Genomic DNA, 17,516 nt, shown 5'->3' with positions numbered 1-17,516 from the left:
AAAAAAATCTAACAAATATTTTGGAAATACAATTGGACTGGATTAACTAAAAATTGAATTTAAAAAGCGTCAAAGTGATCAAAGTGATTCCTAATTTGATTCATTGTATCAATTAAAAATGTCTCAAGACCTCATACAGGGATTGTAATGCATTAGAACATTTTCTAGCAGTCCATTATCATTCTGCATGAACCATGCTTTTTTATTGTACCTCCAATGTATTTCTAGAGCAATGCATAATCTGCCAAGATGGGGTGCAGAGTGTACATTAATGAGAAAAAAAATGAACTTTTTTGAATTTACCAAATGGCTGCAATGAAACAAAAAGTGAAAAATTTAAAGGAGTCTGAATATCCACTGTATATTAGGAAAGTGTTAGTTAGGAAGAGTTAGGACAAAAGAAAGGGGATCACATTAGTAGTTGAAAACGTCTTAAAGCAAGTTTTTAAAATGGCTTAAATGCAACCAAAAATATAAATTGATTGTTGCTGTCGAGCTGCAGAAACATTGAATTAAAGCATAACATTTGTTCAATGCTAGTATCTACTAAGAGTTTACTGCACACTGCAATATTATTGAGCTCAGTGTACATACTAAGTTAAAGAGTATGCACTATGCTCCTACACTGTGACAGTGCGAGAAAGCCAGTATGTACAGCACAAGGCTTTCTGTAGCCACTTTGGTTCACTAGTCCTCACTACAATCATTGTGTGGTGGCCAGTCTATAGTTTAGTTGTATAAATTTTGAATAATATGGCAACTAAAAATATAATTTGTCTTTCAAATTTTTAGAATTAGGTCATTATACTAAGGATTAAAGAAACCAAGTTGGCTTGAGGAGACTGAAATCTCATCTTTGCTTTGCTCTGTAATTTGAGCTGCTATGAAAGTGGCTGACCAATATTTTCCAAGTATTCTTACCAACAAAACTCTAATACGACCAGCTTTCCATGAATATCTGTTTGGCATCTTACACACTTTTTATGGTGGTGCATAGTGGAGCTTCATGAACTATGATGGCAGGGCAAATGGGTATTCAGAAGCATGGAGAATAGTGATAATTACGGCATAAACTATCAATTCTGTCTCAAAATAAATTAGGTCCTATGTTTGCAAAATAAGGTCTAGATGGATTCCAGGTACATTTTTAATCAAAACAAAACTATAGAAGCAATTCATGAACATTTTCATTTAATCGCCCCTGGCAGATTAAGATACTAAGCAGTAAGAATATCATTTAAACTTGAAAGAAACAGCAGTTTGCCTTACTGTGACGAGTGTTATCGTGGTTTACAGCGACACATATGTACACGAAATTACCTGCAAGCGGTATCCTATTGCACAGCATAATATGGAATAGAAATATCATTTTCAGAAATGTGACTGTGTTTTCAAGCTGCTTTCTTTTCACTTCCTAAACAAAAGTATATAAAGTTGCCGTCTTCCAAATTTTTAATATGTTGTGAAATCCTTGTGGATACACACCGCTTTCTTTCAATACCAATACTTTACTATGGAGAATAGTAAAAAGAACAATCACCTGCCAAGGAGAAAGATTAACATTCAGACAGTCACAATATGTTTTCTTTTATGTAATAATGTTGTACAATGAAGAAAGTTTGTTGTTTTTTTGTTTTTTTTAAATACATTAAAATAAGACTGACAGTAATTTTTAAGTGTAGAGAGGTTGAAAATTGTAATTATACTGTAGTATTAAAACATTACAGCGGTGTTTTCTAATGAGACTTATTATACTCATTTAGGGGTTTTTTTGTGTTTTTTTGTGTTTTTGTTTAAATCCGGGTGAATTTAGAAAAAGCAAACCACTTTATTGAACTGCTTGTAGAAAAATAAAACATCTTTCAACTATATTACTTCACATCATATCCATTTGGATTCACATGACTTGATGGTGAAAGCTAAACAAGGCACAAAATAGTAACATGTAAACCCTTTTCTGTGTAGGCAAATATTTAGAAATCTTTTTCCCCACAAAATTAATCTCATAAATATGCAATAGATAACAATGGGGACAACGTCAAAGACAACGGAACATTCAGGTGTAAAGACAAAAGCAGTTTTCGCTGATGTTTTGTTTAATAATTTCCTTTACGCAGCACTCAATGCGTATTATTCCCACTATTGATCCTACTGAACTGTTAGGATCTCAGCACACAAAAAGTGAGTGCTTGGTCTATCTTGATCTAGCATAGCCCTAGCACAGTGACTACCGGACTAACTGCCCCTGAAACTCGGGCAACTATGAAGCCCCAGTAATAGTGGTAATTCAGACTGACAAAAAACAAAATGATAAATTAATAAAACACTTAACTAGTTTTTTCTAAAGATTGTAAATAAAAGTCTGAAAAGGGGGAAAATATAAGTAAACTCCAAGCTCCACATCTTGTCCTGTAGTGGTAACACTGACCTAATTACCGTAAAGTGTACTTCTAGTTTTTAGTTATTCTTTAGAATAAGCTGTCATGTGTTGGTACATGAGAAAAAATTTTTTATGACTCATATCAAGGATTTTTCACCAGTTTTATCCTTTGTACACTCTGTTTAAAATTTCTGTTATCTCTGAGTTAGTGGGTGTAGACTAGCTGCTATGGTACATACACGCTGTAACGTCTCTTTGGATATAGACTAGCTGCTATCGTACATACATACTGTAACATCTCTGTATAAACACACTCCTGCCATGTCTACTAGGCAGTGAGGTATAACAGTTACTGTTGATGCTGGGCAACACAGTTAAACCTTGGCCTGCTAAGACTTGTGTTCTTTCTATTTTTTGTTTGTTCTGGCACTTCAGTGCTTAACTTCAATTAGTTCTCTCCTGGAGCCAGGAGTGGGGTTTCTTGCTATTTAAACCCTCAGCAGTCAGTCCATGGCTGCCACTTATAGCTTTGCTTCTAGTTCTATTGTATTTCTGTTGCATTTGTGAATCTTCTATTATTGACCCTGGCTTGATTTCTGACTACCCTCTTGCTTAACAATTCTTCCTACATTTCTGGGTTTCCTGACTTCACCTTGCTTGGCTGTCCTGCTCGCCAGCAATCTGGCACTACTACCCTTCATTTTAATACTGGCCTAAAAAAGTCAAATATCAACTCCAATAGGTTGTTGAGCAGATGCAACTTCTCACCCAGCTCGATCAGGACCTGGTGGTTCCTCCTCCAGCTTCATGACACCACTCAGGCCCAAACTGCTGCAGCAGCACTAGCAACCACAGAACCCAAGACGAACTTATCAAACCGTTTTTCTGGTGACAGCAATTTTTTTTTTACATTCAAAGAAAGTTGCAAATTATATTTTCTGGAAGACAAAAGAGGAGCACTGCATAGTGAAGTCCTCATGATAAGAAACATGGAAGAGTAGATGGAAACTGCTCACTTGGTGGAGTTCGGCAGGTCAGGCATAACTCTGACAATAGGAGTAATGAAGTGTTATTACTTGTATAGACTGCTGCTCCACCCGTTAAAGCCGACTGAGTGGCTCATTAAAACAATTGCAAGGAAAAAAATATAAGAAAAAAAACATTGTGGTTAGTGCTGCCACGATGAAGGCAAGAATGAGAAGGTGAACATACCAAGTAAAAGTCGTAATCAAAAAATCAAAAGTCATGCCCACTAAAGAGGCATAGTGCTGGAGGTATATACATAGGAGTAAACAATTAACCATCATAACACATGAATAAGCTGCCCATGGGGGAACATATGTGAAAGAACCTGCCAATTAAATAATGAACAGTACCACAAATGGTTAGTGCACTCACCAATAACTCTGCTATGCAATGGCTCAGGAGGCAGGTGCCCACCTCGACGTACATTTCAGCGTCTGCCCCCTCACTGGATCAGTACTCACATGTCACCCGTTGATAACCAGGAATTTTCAGTGACCTATCATTGTTTGAGATTGCAAGGAATACAATATTGTATGTCACGTCTCTGCCCAGGCCAAAACGCTCTGAGCCCATCCACCGAAACATCTTCAGTTAATACATACCCCCAAAAGTGCATGGACGTGCCTCTCCATGGACTTCATTACTTAATTGCCATCCTCTGATGAAAAGACTGCTATTTGGGTTCTAGTTGAAAGGTTTAGTAAACAGTGCCATTTCATTCCCCATTGTGTTGCCTAACTCCGAAATCTTTAGCAAATCTTTCATTAAACACGTTGTGCGTGTACATGGCATTCCAGAAAATATTTTCTCTTGCTGAGGAGCTTAGTTTGTGTCCCGATTCTGGACAGTGTTCTGTAATAAGATGAAGTAGAATAGTCCTTTTCTTCTGGTTAGAACCCGGAGACCAATGTCAGACTGAACGTGCCAATCGTCCACACCATACACAGTCATAAGGCATTTATGTTCTCTTGTTTCTATGTAATGCATGTTCAGAAACATCAGCATGGATGACAGTATATATTAGTACTATGCTGTGCACTTGTGAAACCAGTTCAAAGGTGAGATAAAATAATAGAAAGCAGGAGCTTTGCCCTTTTATTGGCTGCATGGAGAATCTAACCAAATAAACAGCTGATGCAACATGGGATTGAAAGTACAGAGGAATAACATGCAGAATAAAAGTTAGGAATCAAATTGGAGATTTAAAGGAAGAAAAACAAGGTTGAACTATAGGAAAATAAGCGCAATGATGAAAGAAAAGTGTAGTGAAGGACAGACAATCAAGTGGCGGGGGAGCTATAAAAGAAAAAAATGGGAATGCTTCTTTATTCTCCATTTTCCCCCAAAAAAGGCGCCATGGATCTATTTCCAGCCCTGGTAATATAGTGGTGCAGGAAATGTCAGTTCCTTGTCACAGCCTACAAAACAATTTCTAATTGGTGTATTATCCTTGGTTACTCGCTATGCTTTTCTCTTCCTGACTTCTCTATTATAATGAAATATTGTGTCGTTTTTGGATGATTTCATAAGCCAAGCACAGTCGAATAATGCATATTCCAGCAGGTGATGATTGTTCTTCTGTGTTTATCCAACTCGTTATCACTGCAATATTCATATGTGCTGAATATATAATCAGTGAGAAAAAGAAATATTTGCATAAAATTTAATATTGTTCTAGATAAGTATCTTTTTTTCTGAATACAAAATTGGTTATTACTGAATATATGCAAGCTTCCATGTGAGTGATACTAGAATGAGAGTCATGACCTCAATGTACTGTTTTATGTTTAACCATCATTTACTACAGAGCAGTGCTACTTGACAGAAACATTATTGTCAAAGGAGAACTTCACCTTCAATCAAGTCTAAATAATTGACGTCTCTAATACATTCAGCTTTGAATTATCAGATTATATATTATCAGTATACGGTCTAAGGACATAGTCATGGCTGCATTGAAATTGTTCCAGAAAATGAAGTATTTCTCCCAGAAAAATATTGCAATTACACATGTATTATAATACAAATGTTTGCACTGACGAGCAAAAGGGTAACAATGTATTGAACGTTTTACTTTCGGGCTCCATATCTCACCATTCACTACAGCTTTGAGTGTGAGATTACCTTCATTTTATCAACAATCTACATCATCAACATTATCGTCATCATCATATTGGCTATCTCATACATATTAGACTTGCAACTATTTAGCATATGATTAATCATGCAGGTTCCTGTCATGTCACTTTTACTATTCTGCTCCTAAAAATCCAAATCAAAATTATTATTATTTTATTAGAATTTTGTAAATCCACCTCTGACTTTCAACACTGCTTGAACACTTCTAGGCATGCTCTTGATCAAATTCAAGCCTGTCTCAACTGAAGTCTGTTCTCAGGTCTCTTCTACACGTTCCCAATGTTGAATGCATGCTGGTTGATTCACTTGGGTATATATACAGCTTTTTCTTCAACTCTAACAAAAAGTGTTCAATTGGGTTGAGGTCTGGAGATTGTGTGGGCCAATACAGCACCTCTACTTTATTGTCATTGAACAATTTCTTCACCAATCTTGATGTATCCTTCAAGTCAGTATCTTGCTGGAACACTATGTTGTCCTTTTCATACCCATAGTACTCAAGTGTATGCAGTAACTTGTCTTGTAAGATACTCACATATACTGTAGCTCACCATTGAGATCACTATCGATCCTAGTCAAGTATCCAAAGCCTTTGGCTGTGAAATAACCCCATATCATCAGGCTTCTGCCATCGATCTTGATAGTTCCGTCAATGTCTTGATCTGTTAGCCCCTTTCTCCCTTGTTCCTTCCTGACCCATTTGCATCCATCAGACCCTAGTCTATTGACTTTTCTCTCACCAGTCTAAATCACCCATTACCAATCTGCTACTATCCACTTTCTGTAATCTCTTGCAAACTCGAGACGATGCTCCTCAGCCAATATTAGTTAGGTTTCTTCACCTTTTTTTGGGCCACCATTCCAGACTTGTGTTATGTGCATAGCATGGTGCTTGCATGGACATCTGTGATCCCACTATTACAAAGCATACGAGTCACCTCCACTGCTGTGTTTGAACAGTGCCTTGTGAAAGTATTCAGCTCCCTTGAATTTTTCAACCTTTTCCCACATTTCAGGCTTCAAACATAAAGATAAAAATTTTAATGCTATGATATAGAATCAACAAGTGGGACACAATTGTTAAGTTGAACGAAATTTATTACTTAAACTTTTTTAAAAAATAAATAACTGAAAAGTGGGGCATGCAATATTATTCGTCCCCTTTACTTTCAGTACAACAAACTCACTCCAGAAGCTCACTGAGAATCTCTGAATGATCCAATGTTGTCCTAAATGACTGATGATGATAAATATATGCCACCTCTGTGTAATAAAGTCTCAATATAAATGCACCTGCTCTGTGATAGTCTCAGTGTTCTGTTTAAAGCACAGATAGCGCATCAGGAAGACCAAGGAACACAACAGGCAGGTCTGTGATACTGTTGTGGAGAAGTTTAAAGCCGGATTTGGTTACAAAAAGATTTCAAAAACTTTAAACATCCCAAAGAGCACTGTGCAAGCAATCATATTGAAATGGAAGGAAATCATACCACTGCAATCTACCAAGACCCGGCCGTCCATTCAAACTTTCATCTCAGACAAGGAAAAGACTGATCAGAGATGCAGCCAAGAGGCCTATAATCGCTCTGGATGAACTGCAGAGATCTACAGCTGAGGTGGGAGAGTCTGTCTATAGGACAACAATCAGTCGTACATGGCACATATTTGGCTTTTATGGAAGAGTAGCAAAGGAGAAAGCTATTTCTCAAAGATATCCATAAAAAGTGTGGTTTAAAGTTTGCTACAAGCCACCTGGGAGACACACCAAACATGTGGAAGAAGGTGCTCTGGTCAGATGAAACCAAATTCGAACTATTTGGGCACAATGTCAAGCGATATGTTTGTCGTAAAAGCAACACAGCTAATCACCCTGAAGACAACATCCCCACTGTCAAACATGGTGGTGGCAGCATCATGGTTTGGGCCTGCTTTTCTTCATCAGGGACAGGGAAGATGGTTAAAATTGATGGGAAGATGGATGGAACCAAATACAGGACCATTCTTGAAGAAAAGCTGTTGGAGTCTGCAAAAGACGTGAGACTGGAACGGAGATTTGTCTTCCTACAAGACAATGATGCTAAACATACAGCAAATTCTACAATGGAATGGATCACAAATAAACTTATCCAGGTGTTAAAATAGTCGAGTTAAAGTCCAGACCTGAATCCAATCGAGAATCTGTGGAAAGAGCTGAAAACTGCTGTTCACAAACGGTCTCCATCCAACCTCAGTTAGATCGAGCTATTTGCAAAGAAAGAATGGGCAAGAATTTCAGTCTCTCGATGTGCAAAACTGATAGAGACATACCCCAAGCGACTTGCAGCTGTAATCGCAGCAAAAGGTGGCGCTACAAAGTATTAAATTAAAGGGGACGAAAAATATTGCACGCCCCAATTTTCAATTATTTATTTTAAAAAAAAAAATTAAAATAAGCAACAAATTTTGTTCAACTTCACAATTCTGTCCCACTTGTTGTTGATTCTTCACCATAACATTAACATTTTTAACTTTGTTTGAAGCCTGAAATGTGGGAAAAGGTGGAAAAATTAAAGGGGGTCGAATACTTTCGCAAGGCACTGTAGCACCAGAACTGATAGAGCTTGTGATGAGCCAACTTGTTAACTCTGATATTTTGCCTGGATGTCCACCACTTGGCTTTTGAATGAATGGACAGACACCATTTCATATTCTTCTAACTGTCATGGCACTCACATGATGCAGTTTGGCAATTTTCTTAGCCAAGAGACTACTATCGATGAGGTGAATGATGCCGTTTCTCTTTTCTTGGGAAATATCTTTCATGGCTGCTCCTTGATTAGAAACAGTGACCTTTCACTTGGGAATCAACCTAATAACATAGTAGGCTATTAGGGAATGTGAGAACAGGTTGTATTTTGTAGTATAGAGGAAGAAAAAGATTTTTGAAAATCTAAGCGAAATGGGAAGAATGCAGTGACAAGATAAGAATCTGCATATCTAATCGTATGCTAAATAATTGAAAAATGAAGGCAGTCTCATGCTCAAATCTGTAGTGGATGGTGAGATATGCAACCTGAAAATCAAAAGTTCAAAACATTGCTAACTTTTTGTTCATCAGTACTTAAGAAGCACAATTACCTTTATTGTGGAATCAACAATGTGTCTGGTGTCTTAAATGTGTAATGTCTCTCATTGATGCCCTTTAACCCCTTAACGACCGCGGGCAGTAATATTACGTCCTAAATGTCATAATGTTACTACCCGCGGTCCTCCGGCGGCATGCCGCGATCGGCGCACATCTCAGCTGATTTTCACAGCTGAGATGTGTGCCTGCTAGGCACGAGCAGAATCGTTATCTGCTCGTGCCGATTAACCCCTTAAATGGCACTGTCAATACGTGACAGCGCCATTATAAGCGCGATCGCGGCAAACATTTACTTACCGCCCGATACTGGAAGTCACGTGACGCGATCACGTGACTTCCGATAGTTGTCATGGTAGCACAGGGTCATGTGATGACTCCTGTACTACACATGACTTGCTTTTACTTTCGCTGTGCCCGCTGCACAGCAAAAGAGAAAGAGAGCGTATCTGCTGTTTACAGCTGTGCAGCTGTGATCAGCAGATACTGCAGAGTGATCGGATTGCTGATCGCAATAGCCCCCTAGGGGGACTAGTAAAATAAAAAAAAAAGTTAAAAAAAAGTTTTAAAAAATTAAAAAAAACCAAAAAAACCTAAAAGTTCAATTCACCCCCCATTCGCCCCATTGAAAATTAAAGGGTTCAAAAAATAAAAAATATACACACTTTTGGTATCGCCGCGTTCAGAAACGCCCGATCTATCAAAATATAAAATCAATTACTCTGGTCAGTATACGGCGTAGTGGCAGAAAAAAATTCCAAACGCCAAAACGACTTTTTTTGTCGCCACAACTTTTGCGCAAAATGCAATAAGAGGCGATCAAAACGTAGCATCTGCGCAAAAATGGTACCGTTAAAAATGTCAGCTCGAGACGCAAAAAATAAGCTGTCACTGAGCCATAGATCCCGAAAAATGAGAACGCTACGGGTCACGGAATATGGCGTAAAACGTGTGCCACTTTTTTCGGACAAACTTCCAATTTTTTTTAACCCCTTTATATAAAAGTAAACCTATACATGTTTGGTGTCTATGAACTCGCACTGACCTGAGGCATCACACCCACACATCAGTTTTACCATATAGTGAACACAGTGAATAAAATATCTCAAAAACCATAGTGCTATTGCACTTTTTTTGCAATTTTTCTGCATTTTGAATTTTTTTGCCGTTTTCCAGTACACTATATGGTAAAACGGATGGTTTCCTTTAAAAGTACAGCTCGTTCCTCAAAAAATGAGCTCTCACATGACCATATTGACTAAAAAATAAAAAAGTTACGTCTCTCAGAAAAAGAATGGTGAAAAAAAAAACGGAAAGCGAAAAATCGGCCGGTCGTGAAGGGGTTAAACTCATTACACACAATTTAGCAGCTTTAACACTTAGAACAATTTTTACTTACAGTGCCTTGTGAAAGTATTGGGCTCCCTTGAATTTTTCAACCTTTTCCCACATTCAGGCTTTAAACATAAAGATAAAAATGTTAATGTTATGGTGAAGAATCAACAACAAGTGGGACACAATTGTGAAGTTCAACAAAATTTATTGCTTAATTTAAACTTTTTTAAAAAATAAATAACTGAAAAAATCAACTCCACAATTGTGTCCCACTTGTTGTTGATTCTTCACCATAACATTAACATTTTTATCTTCATGTTTGAAGCCTGAAATGTGGGAAAGGGTTGAAAAATTCAAGGGAGCCGAATACTTTTGCAAGGCACTGTAAGTGCTGAGTGCTTCTTGTAGGATATTTGGGGTCACAGTCCTGCTGGAAGACCCATTACTTAGGACGCAAACCCAGCTTTCTGACACTGGGCACTACGTTGTCACCCAAAATCCTTTGGTAATCTTCAAATTTCATGATGCATTGCACACAGTCAAGGCAACAAGTGCTAGAGGCAGCAGAACAACTCCAAAACATCTTTGAACCTCCACCATATTTGACTGTAAGTATTGTGTTCTTTTCTTTGTAGGCCTCATTCAGTTTTCAGTAAACAGCAGAATGATGTGCTTTATGAAAAAGCTCTTTCTTGATCTCATCTCTCTATAAGATGCTTTCCCAGAGGGATTTTGGCTTACTCAAGCACATTTTGGCAAACTGCAGTCTAGCTTTTTATTTCTCTGTGTGAGAAGTGGGGTCCTACTGGGTCTCCTACCAAAACATGTAATATAATTTATATGTCGATGGATAGTTCGCACTGACACTGATGTACCCTGAGCCTGTAGAACAGCATGAATTTCTTTGGAACTTAATTGGGGCTGTTTATCCATCATCTGGACTATCCTGCTTTGCAACCAATCATCAGTTTTCATGTCCAGGGAGATTAGTTATCACTGTCATGGGTTATAAACTTCTTGATAATGTTGCGCATCGTGGACAAGAGAATTTCAAGCTCTCTGGAGATGGACTTGTAACCTTGATATTGTTGATATTTTTCAGCAAAAGTCCTCAGACATTTTTCTCCTCATCTTGCTGTTCTCCATGCTTAGTGTGGCACACAATCCAAAGATTGAGTCAACTTTTTCCCTTTTTTTCTGGTTTCAAATGTGATTTTTATATTGCCCACACCTGTTACTTGCCATAGGAGAGTTTGAATGAGCATCACATGCTTGAAACAAATTTGTTTACCTACAATTTTTGAAAAGTGCAAAATTTTGTACTACCCCCTTATTGAGTTTTTGTGTGACATGGTGTCTAATTTGCCTTTTTTCAGTTTTTGTTGTGTTGTTTCAAATATTAATAAACACAAAGGAGATAAACATATGTATAACAAAAAAAATGTGTAATTGCAATAATTTTCTAGGAGAAATTTTCAACCTATCATCATCAACCTATCAATTTTCTGAAAAATTTTCAAGGGTGCCAACACTTGTGGCCATGATTGTATGTACCCTATATGTTGCACAGAGAGTGTAAATGCAGGGGATCGGCTTTTGTCTGAGAGACCGAGACTCTTCTGTTAAGTGTAAATCAACTTCTTATTTACATATTACAGTTTTATTTTTCTTTAACCTGTGCATCAAAGATTCATTTTATTAACCCTCGTGTGGACACAAGCTTTACCTAACCTGACAGCAACATCAGTGCAGTCTCTCCTGGTCAGCATTAATTAGAGAGGAACAGTGTAGCTGCTTAGTTACGGTATATCGGCGATGATAACTGCACTTATGAATGCTCTACCCTATGATTTAAGATTGATTTAAGAAGCAGCCTGAGATATCTGGCAGTGCTGACCTTACTGATTGCGGACTATAAGACTCACATAAATTTTAGCAATAAGTTATCTTGCTAAAAAAATAATCTTATAGTCAGAAAAATATAGTAATATAAGGGAAAAACTTGAATTGCCTTTTTCAGTTTTCATACGACAATATCATATTTATCAATGTAACATAATATACAGAACATAATATACTACTTACATCAGATAATCACAGTAAACAGGGTCAATATCAAAGCAAAATACTTGTGTTAAGTGACGTAAGTGAGTACAGTTGTCTCCATGTCGAATATGCATTGAAAACAGAATTATAAAAGATAGACCTAAAGTATCATGGTGGGTGTTTTATTAGAGACATCACAGGGTGTATGTCTATAGTGCATCAGCAGGGGGGTATCTATAGTGCGTCAGAAGAGGGTGTGTCTATAGTGCATCATAAGGGGGTGTTTCAATAGTGCATCATAAGGAGGCGTTTATAGTGCATCAGAAGAAGGTGTGTCTATAGTGCATCATAAAGGTGTGTGTCTATAGTGCTTCAGAAGGGGGTTTGTCTAAAGTGCATCAAACGTTGGTGTGCCTATAGTGCATCAGAAGGGGGGTGTCTATAGTGCGTCAGAAGAGGGTGTGTCTATAGTGCGTCAGAAGAGGGGTGTCTATAGTTGCTATATTGCTCAAAACGCGGTGATCATAATTAGAGAACAGCAAAGACTGAAGCACAGAGAAAGATTAAAACTACATTTTCTGAAGGTAACAACAGACACCAATCAGTAGGAAGTGTACAAGCCTTTGCTTTGAATGTTGAATGTTTCTGTTTCAAGGAACTGCTTTACCCGTTTTGCTGTGTGACAGGGGGCATTGTCCTGCATGAAAATTGCTGGCTAATTGTGTGATGAACACAAGTAAGGAACCATGTGTTGTTGAAGAAGGTTCTGATACACACTTGCATTCACTCTGCCATGTAACTGTATGAGAGGTCCAAGTCCTGCTGCAGAAAACACTCCCCAAACTATAACACTTTCCCCAGTTTGTCAATGAACATAATGTTTCCCATCAGACTGAAATAACTTAAACTTTCTTTCATCACTAAAATGAACTGTGGACCACTTCTCTGTCCACACAACATTCTCCTCACCAAAGGTGGGTTTAGCCTTTTAATTTTTTCTGCAGAGAGGTTTGGTCACTACAGAGTGGGCTTTCAGTCTAAATGCTCTTAAATGTCGTGACAATGTATGACGAGACAGATCCTTACCCTGTTCAGTGCTGAACTGCAATTCCAGCTGCAGTGTTGAAATGATTATCCATGGAGAGTTTCCACATTATCCTGTCCTCTCTTGCATTTGTCTTTCGAAGGCGACCAACCTTCTTGGGGAACTTGAAAGAGTTTGTAATGTTATGAAGATTCAATATTCTCAAAATCACAGACTTGGAACAAGCAACTTCTCTTGCGTTGTGCTGGGCAGCTGCTTAGAACAACCCATGGCTGTGTGTTTTTTGGCACAAGGTTAGAGGAGGCTGGATTTTATAAAGCTGTGAAATTTTCTTCACCTAGGCTTTCTTAACGATGATAGTGAAAAGTTATAAACCTAACAAGCCTGAAAAGTCATAACACTTATTAAAGTCTGAAACCTTGGTGAAAGTTATCTGAGCACACAATTTTTCCAAGGGTGCCCAAACTTTTGCATTGGCCCATTTTCCTTTTTGTAATTTTTAAAATGTAAAATATCAAAATATATATATTTTTTGCCTAAAATACAAAGGAAATGTGTCATCTTTAACTTAACTGTTCAGAATAACAGTAATTTTGACCAAACCTTTACATGCCAATGCACATGGATATTTATAATGTACCAAGTGATGTAGTAGGTGAACAAATGTTTATGTAACATATATCATACATTACTTTTATAGAGACATATGGATCAGGGTATAAAACACAAAGTGCATAGCTATAGTAATGATTCCACTGCCAGAAGATAAAGTGTCTAGTGCCATATAAAAATGAACATAATTTGAAATGCTGAGCATGATTACATGAAGTGCAAAAAATAAACCCATACAGAATGTGGCTGTATAACTGCAATGGCTTCAGCCCCAACGCACGTTTCTGCACTGCCTTTTCAAGGGGCATTAGAAACCAGCGCCAAAACATGCATTGGGGCTGATGACATTGCAGTTCTACAGGCCCATTCTGGTATGAGTTCATTTTATTTAATGTAGTGTATTACTCCTGGAATGTATGAAAGTTATACGACTACTATGACATGTCGTTCCCTTTTGCTTATGTATTACCTTATTTGATCTTGTATCTTTGCTCTAAAGTCTTTAATTCAGTATAGTTTCTTTCTTTTTGTTTTTAGTTCTTTTTCGGCTGGGACACTTAAAACTTGTACGTCTACATTATGATGGAGAGTGATCCACTTTGTATACGACTGCCAGTAATATTTGGAAGAACTCTATGGACAAAGGATGTCTTTGTTTTTGTTCTGATTTGTTAAGTGTCTTTTTATTGTGTATGTTCTTTAATGCCCATGAATGTTACAACTAATCAGAATTTAACTTTAACACAACTAAAAACTGAACAGTAAAAGTGAAATGAAATCTGCTAATACGTTGCATTTAGAAAGCACACATTGCTTATTAAACCAATTAACAAGGAAATGTGCTTTATGCTAGCACCTTGCTTAAAATGCTGTGCGGCATAACACAAGCCATAAATGACAGTACAGAGAGCAACAGTCCACTACCTGCCCCAGCTATAGCCATCAAAATGCCCGTGTGTGTCTGTTGGCTGCTTAAAGGAGAACAGCCTATTGTTTTGTCTGCTAAAGTGATACAGAACAGGACATGGATTCAACATATCCTACACATTTTACACAACTCTGTGTTATGAAATCTAACAAAGTACACTATATATAAAGTATGTTTACTGTTCTTTCCATCCTGGCACATTGTCAGCTTTGGCAATACTTTACTATCCATGCTGCATCTTTAAAGGGGAAATGAATATTGGCACAACATGTGGTGTAGAAACAATAAAATAAAGCCTATTTTTATGCATTATTTTGTAATATTTTCCTGATTTAAGACATCATATATTTCCTACATCCAGTGGAGTGTACGCACTGTTTTGTCAGATTGTCCACCATTCACGTCATTTATATTTCTTCACTAAATCACCTAATAATTGAATAGCGATGAATGAATCCTTATAGGCAATATTTCAGCGATATGTCCCCTTTAAGGGAAGCCATCAATACATGTCCGCTAATGTGCAGTACAAATTGCCACAAATGTGATACTGTGAAATTATCATTTTGTTAGAAAATCTTCATTTTGTCTACTATTTATATTATTTTTCTGTGTCAGGAGGTATAAGAATTATTGTACCTACATGTGTTGTTATCATTTTATATACTTGCAATAAACGCCAGTTCTACAAAAGTATTGTAAAACATTGTGGGAGAAAATATTGTGAGCCTCTGATTTAAAGGGGGTTTCTAGTTTTAATACATGATAGGAATCCCACCACTTTCTTTCCTTGTAATTGATAAAAATCTGAACCTCCTCGCCACAAAAGAGTACAAAAACCTATTCAAGGGGTTGTCCAAACATGGCGGCCTTTTTTTTTTTTTTTTTACTAAAACACTACACCTGCCCGTAGATTGTTTCTGGTAATGCTGCTCAGCTCCACTGTAGTAAATGAGGCTGAAATGCAATACCACACATAACCTGTAAACAAGCGTGGCGCTGTTTTGTGGGGCCCTTGTTCTGTGTAATAATGGAAGCTTGCACAAATACAAATGTCAGGTGCCAATATGAGCCATAAAAAGTCTGGTCACTTATTAAATGCCCAGACCCCTTTGTTTAAGGCACTCTATCACCTGTACAACCTGTAATGTCATTTTCTGTCATTACTAAGATGTCAAAAACTGTTAAAACTGGAGATTCCCTTTAACAAAACAGAGGCTACACAGTTTTACATGGTATTTTTTATTTTTTTGTGTGTATAAAGATGTCTCTTATTCTGATTTGTCCTTTGCCGCTTAATTTACATGTTTCTTCTAAATAAAAGGATTTTATATTTATTAAATACTATGATGTGTTTTTGTGTCTAATTGCATGTGACTTCATGTTGGTTTATTTCATTAAATTAATTTTCTAATTTAAATTTAAACTGGAACTCTATGAACTATAATTTTGATTAGATAACACTTATCTTTATAGGATTATTTCCATTGTCATGACTGGATATTGATGGACAAAGCTTCTAAATGCAAGCAATTTTCAATTTAGGCTCCTTTCACACATCAGTTTTTTGCTGTCAGTCCCAATCCGTCGAATGTTGAAAAAATGGATCTGGCGACTGATGCTGCTGGATCCGTTTTTTTTTTCATCGACTTGTATTAGCGATGGATTGCGACGGATGGCCTCACGTTTCATCCGTCGTTAAACTGATCCATCTAAAATTATTTGTCCAGCCGATGGAGACAACGGCCAAAGTAACGTTTATTGTCTACGTCGAAAAAACGAACGGCGACGGATTCGTCGCCATCCGTTGTTAGGTAGATTGAAAGCCTATGGGCTCAGGATCCATCGTAATCTGTCAAATGACGGAATCCGGAGACGGATTCCATTTTTTTAAACTGAGTATGCTCATATTATTATTGAGGCTACATTCACACGACCGTAAAAACGGTCCTGTTTTTTCATGGATGCATCCATATGGCATCCGTGTGACATCCGTTCAGTTCCGTATACGGGCTGTGTGTTATCCGTGTGCCTTCTGTTTTTTTTGCGGACCGCAAAAAGCAGAATCAGCTAGATAGATAAATAAATGGATAGATAGATAGATAGAGTGATAGAGAGACAGAGATAGAGGGATAAACAGAGATAGAGGGATGGATGAATGAATGAATGAATGGAGGGATAGATGCCTTTTATGTGGCACTAAAGGGTGCTTAGCCTTGCATTTAGCAAAAAAAAAAATAATTAAAGAAAACAACGTGGGGTCCCCCTATCTTTTGTAGCCAGCTCAGGTAAAGCAGACGGCTGCAGTGTGCACACCACAGCTGGCAGCTTCATCCCGATGCCCTGGTGCGGTGGCAAAAGGGGTAATATATGGGGTTGATACCAGATGTGTAATGTCACCTGTCATCTAGCCCAGAGGTTAGTGATGTCACGGCATTTATCAGATACCTGACATCACTAACCCAGTCAGTAATAAAAAAAAAATTTATGACAAATTTTTATTTGAAAAAACACTCCCGAACAGATTCCCTCTTTCACCAATTTATTGGAAAGACAAATCAAATCCGGGTCCGGCGTAATCCAATAAGGGGGTCCCACGATGATCCATACTTACTGTCCCAGTCAATGAAGAACAGAATGTTCTCCATTGGTTGGTAGCGTAGTGCAGTGACCTGAGCTAACATCATGAGGTCAGCCCAGGTCACTGCAGGGCATGACCAGCGCTGACTTCAGGAGGTTAGCTAGGTACATTACCTGCTGTGATGGAAGCCACTGAAATCCTGACGTCAGCGCTGGTCACTGAGATCAATGACTGCCGCGTTCACAAACTAGGTATCGCAAGGGGCCCGTGACGTCACCGCTAGTCACAGTCTCGGGTAGCCCA

At 37.8% G+C, this 17,516-nt stretch overlaps 1 long non-coding RNA gene across 1 annotated transcript in view; it reads left to right on the top strand.

Moving 5' to 3' along the window:
• LOC142287816 (uncharacterized) overlaps positions 1-15,979 on the top strand; it is a 120,593-nt gene extending 104,614 nt beyond the window's left edge. The window contains exon 2 of the long non-coding RNA XR_012748725.1: positions 14,242-15,979. This is a non-coding gene — a long non-coding RNA (uncharacterized LOC142287816). The remainder of the gene's footprint in view (positions 1-14,241) is intronic.
• The last annotated feature ends 1,537 nt before the right edge of the window (positions 15,980-17,516 follow it).

Source organism: Anomaloglossus baeobatrachus, chromosome 2, assembly GCF_048569485.1.
Source record: "Anomaloglossus baeobatrachus isolate aAnoBae1 chromosome 2, aAnoBae1.hap1, whole genome shotgun sequence".
Classification (NCBI taxonomy): Eukaryota; Metazoa; Chordata; class Amphibia; order Anura; family Aromobatidae; genus Anomaloglossus; species Anomaloglossus baeobatrachus.
The sequence above is the reverse complement of the archived record's forward strand: the minus strand, read 5'-3'. Positions and strand labels throughout refer to the sequence as shown.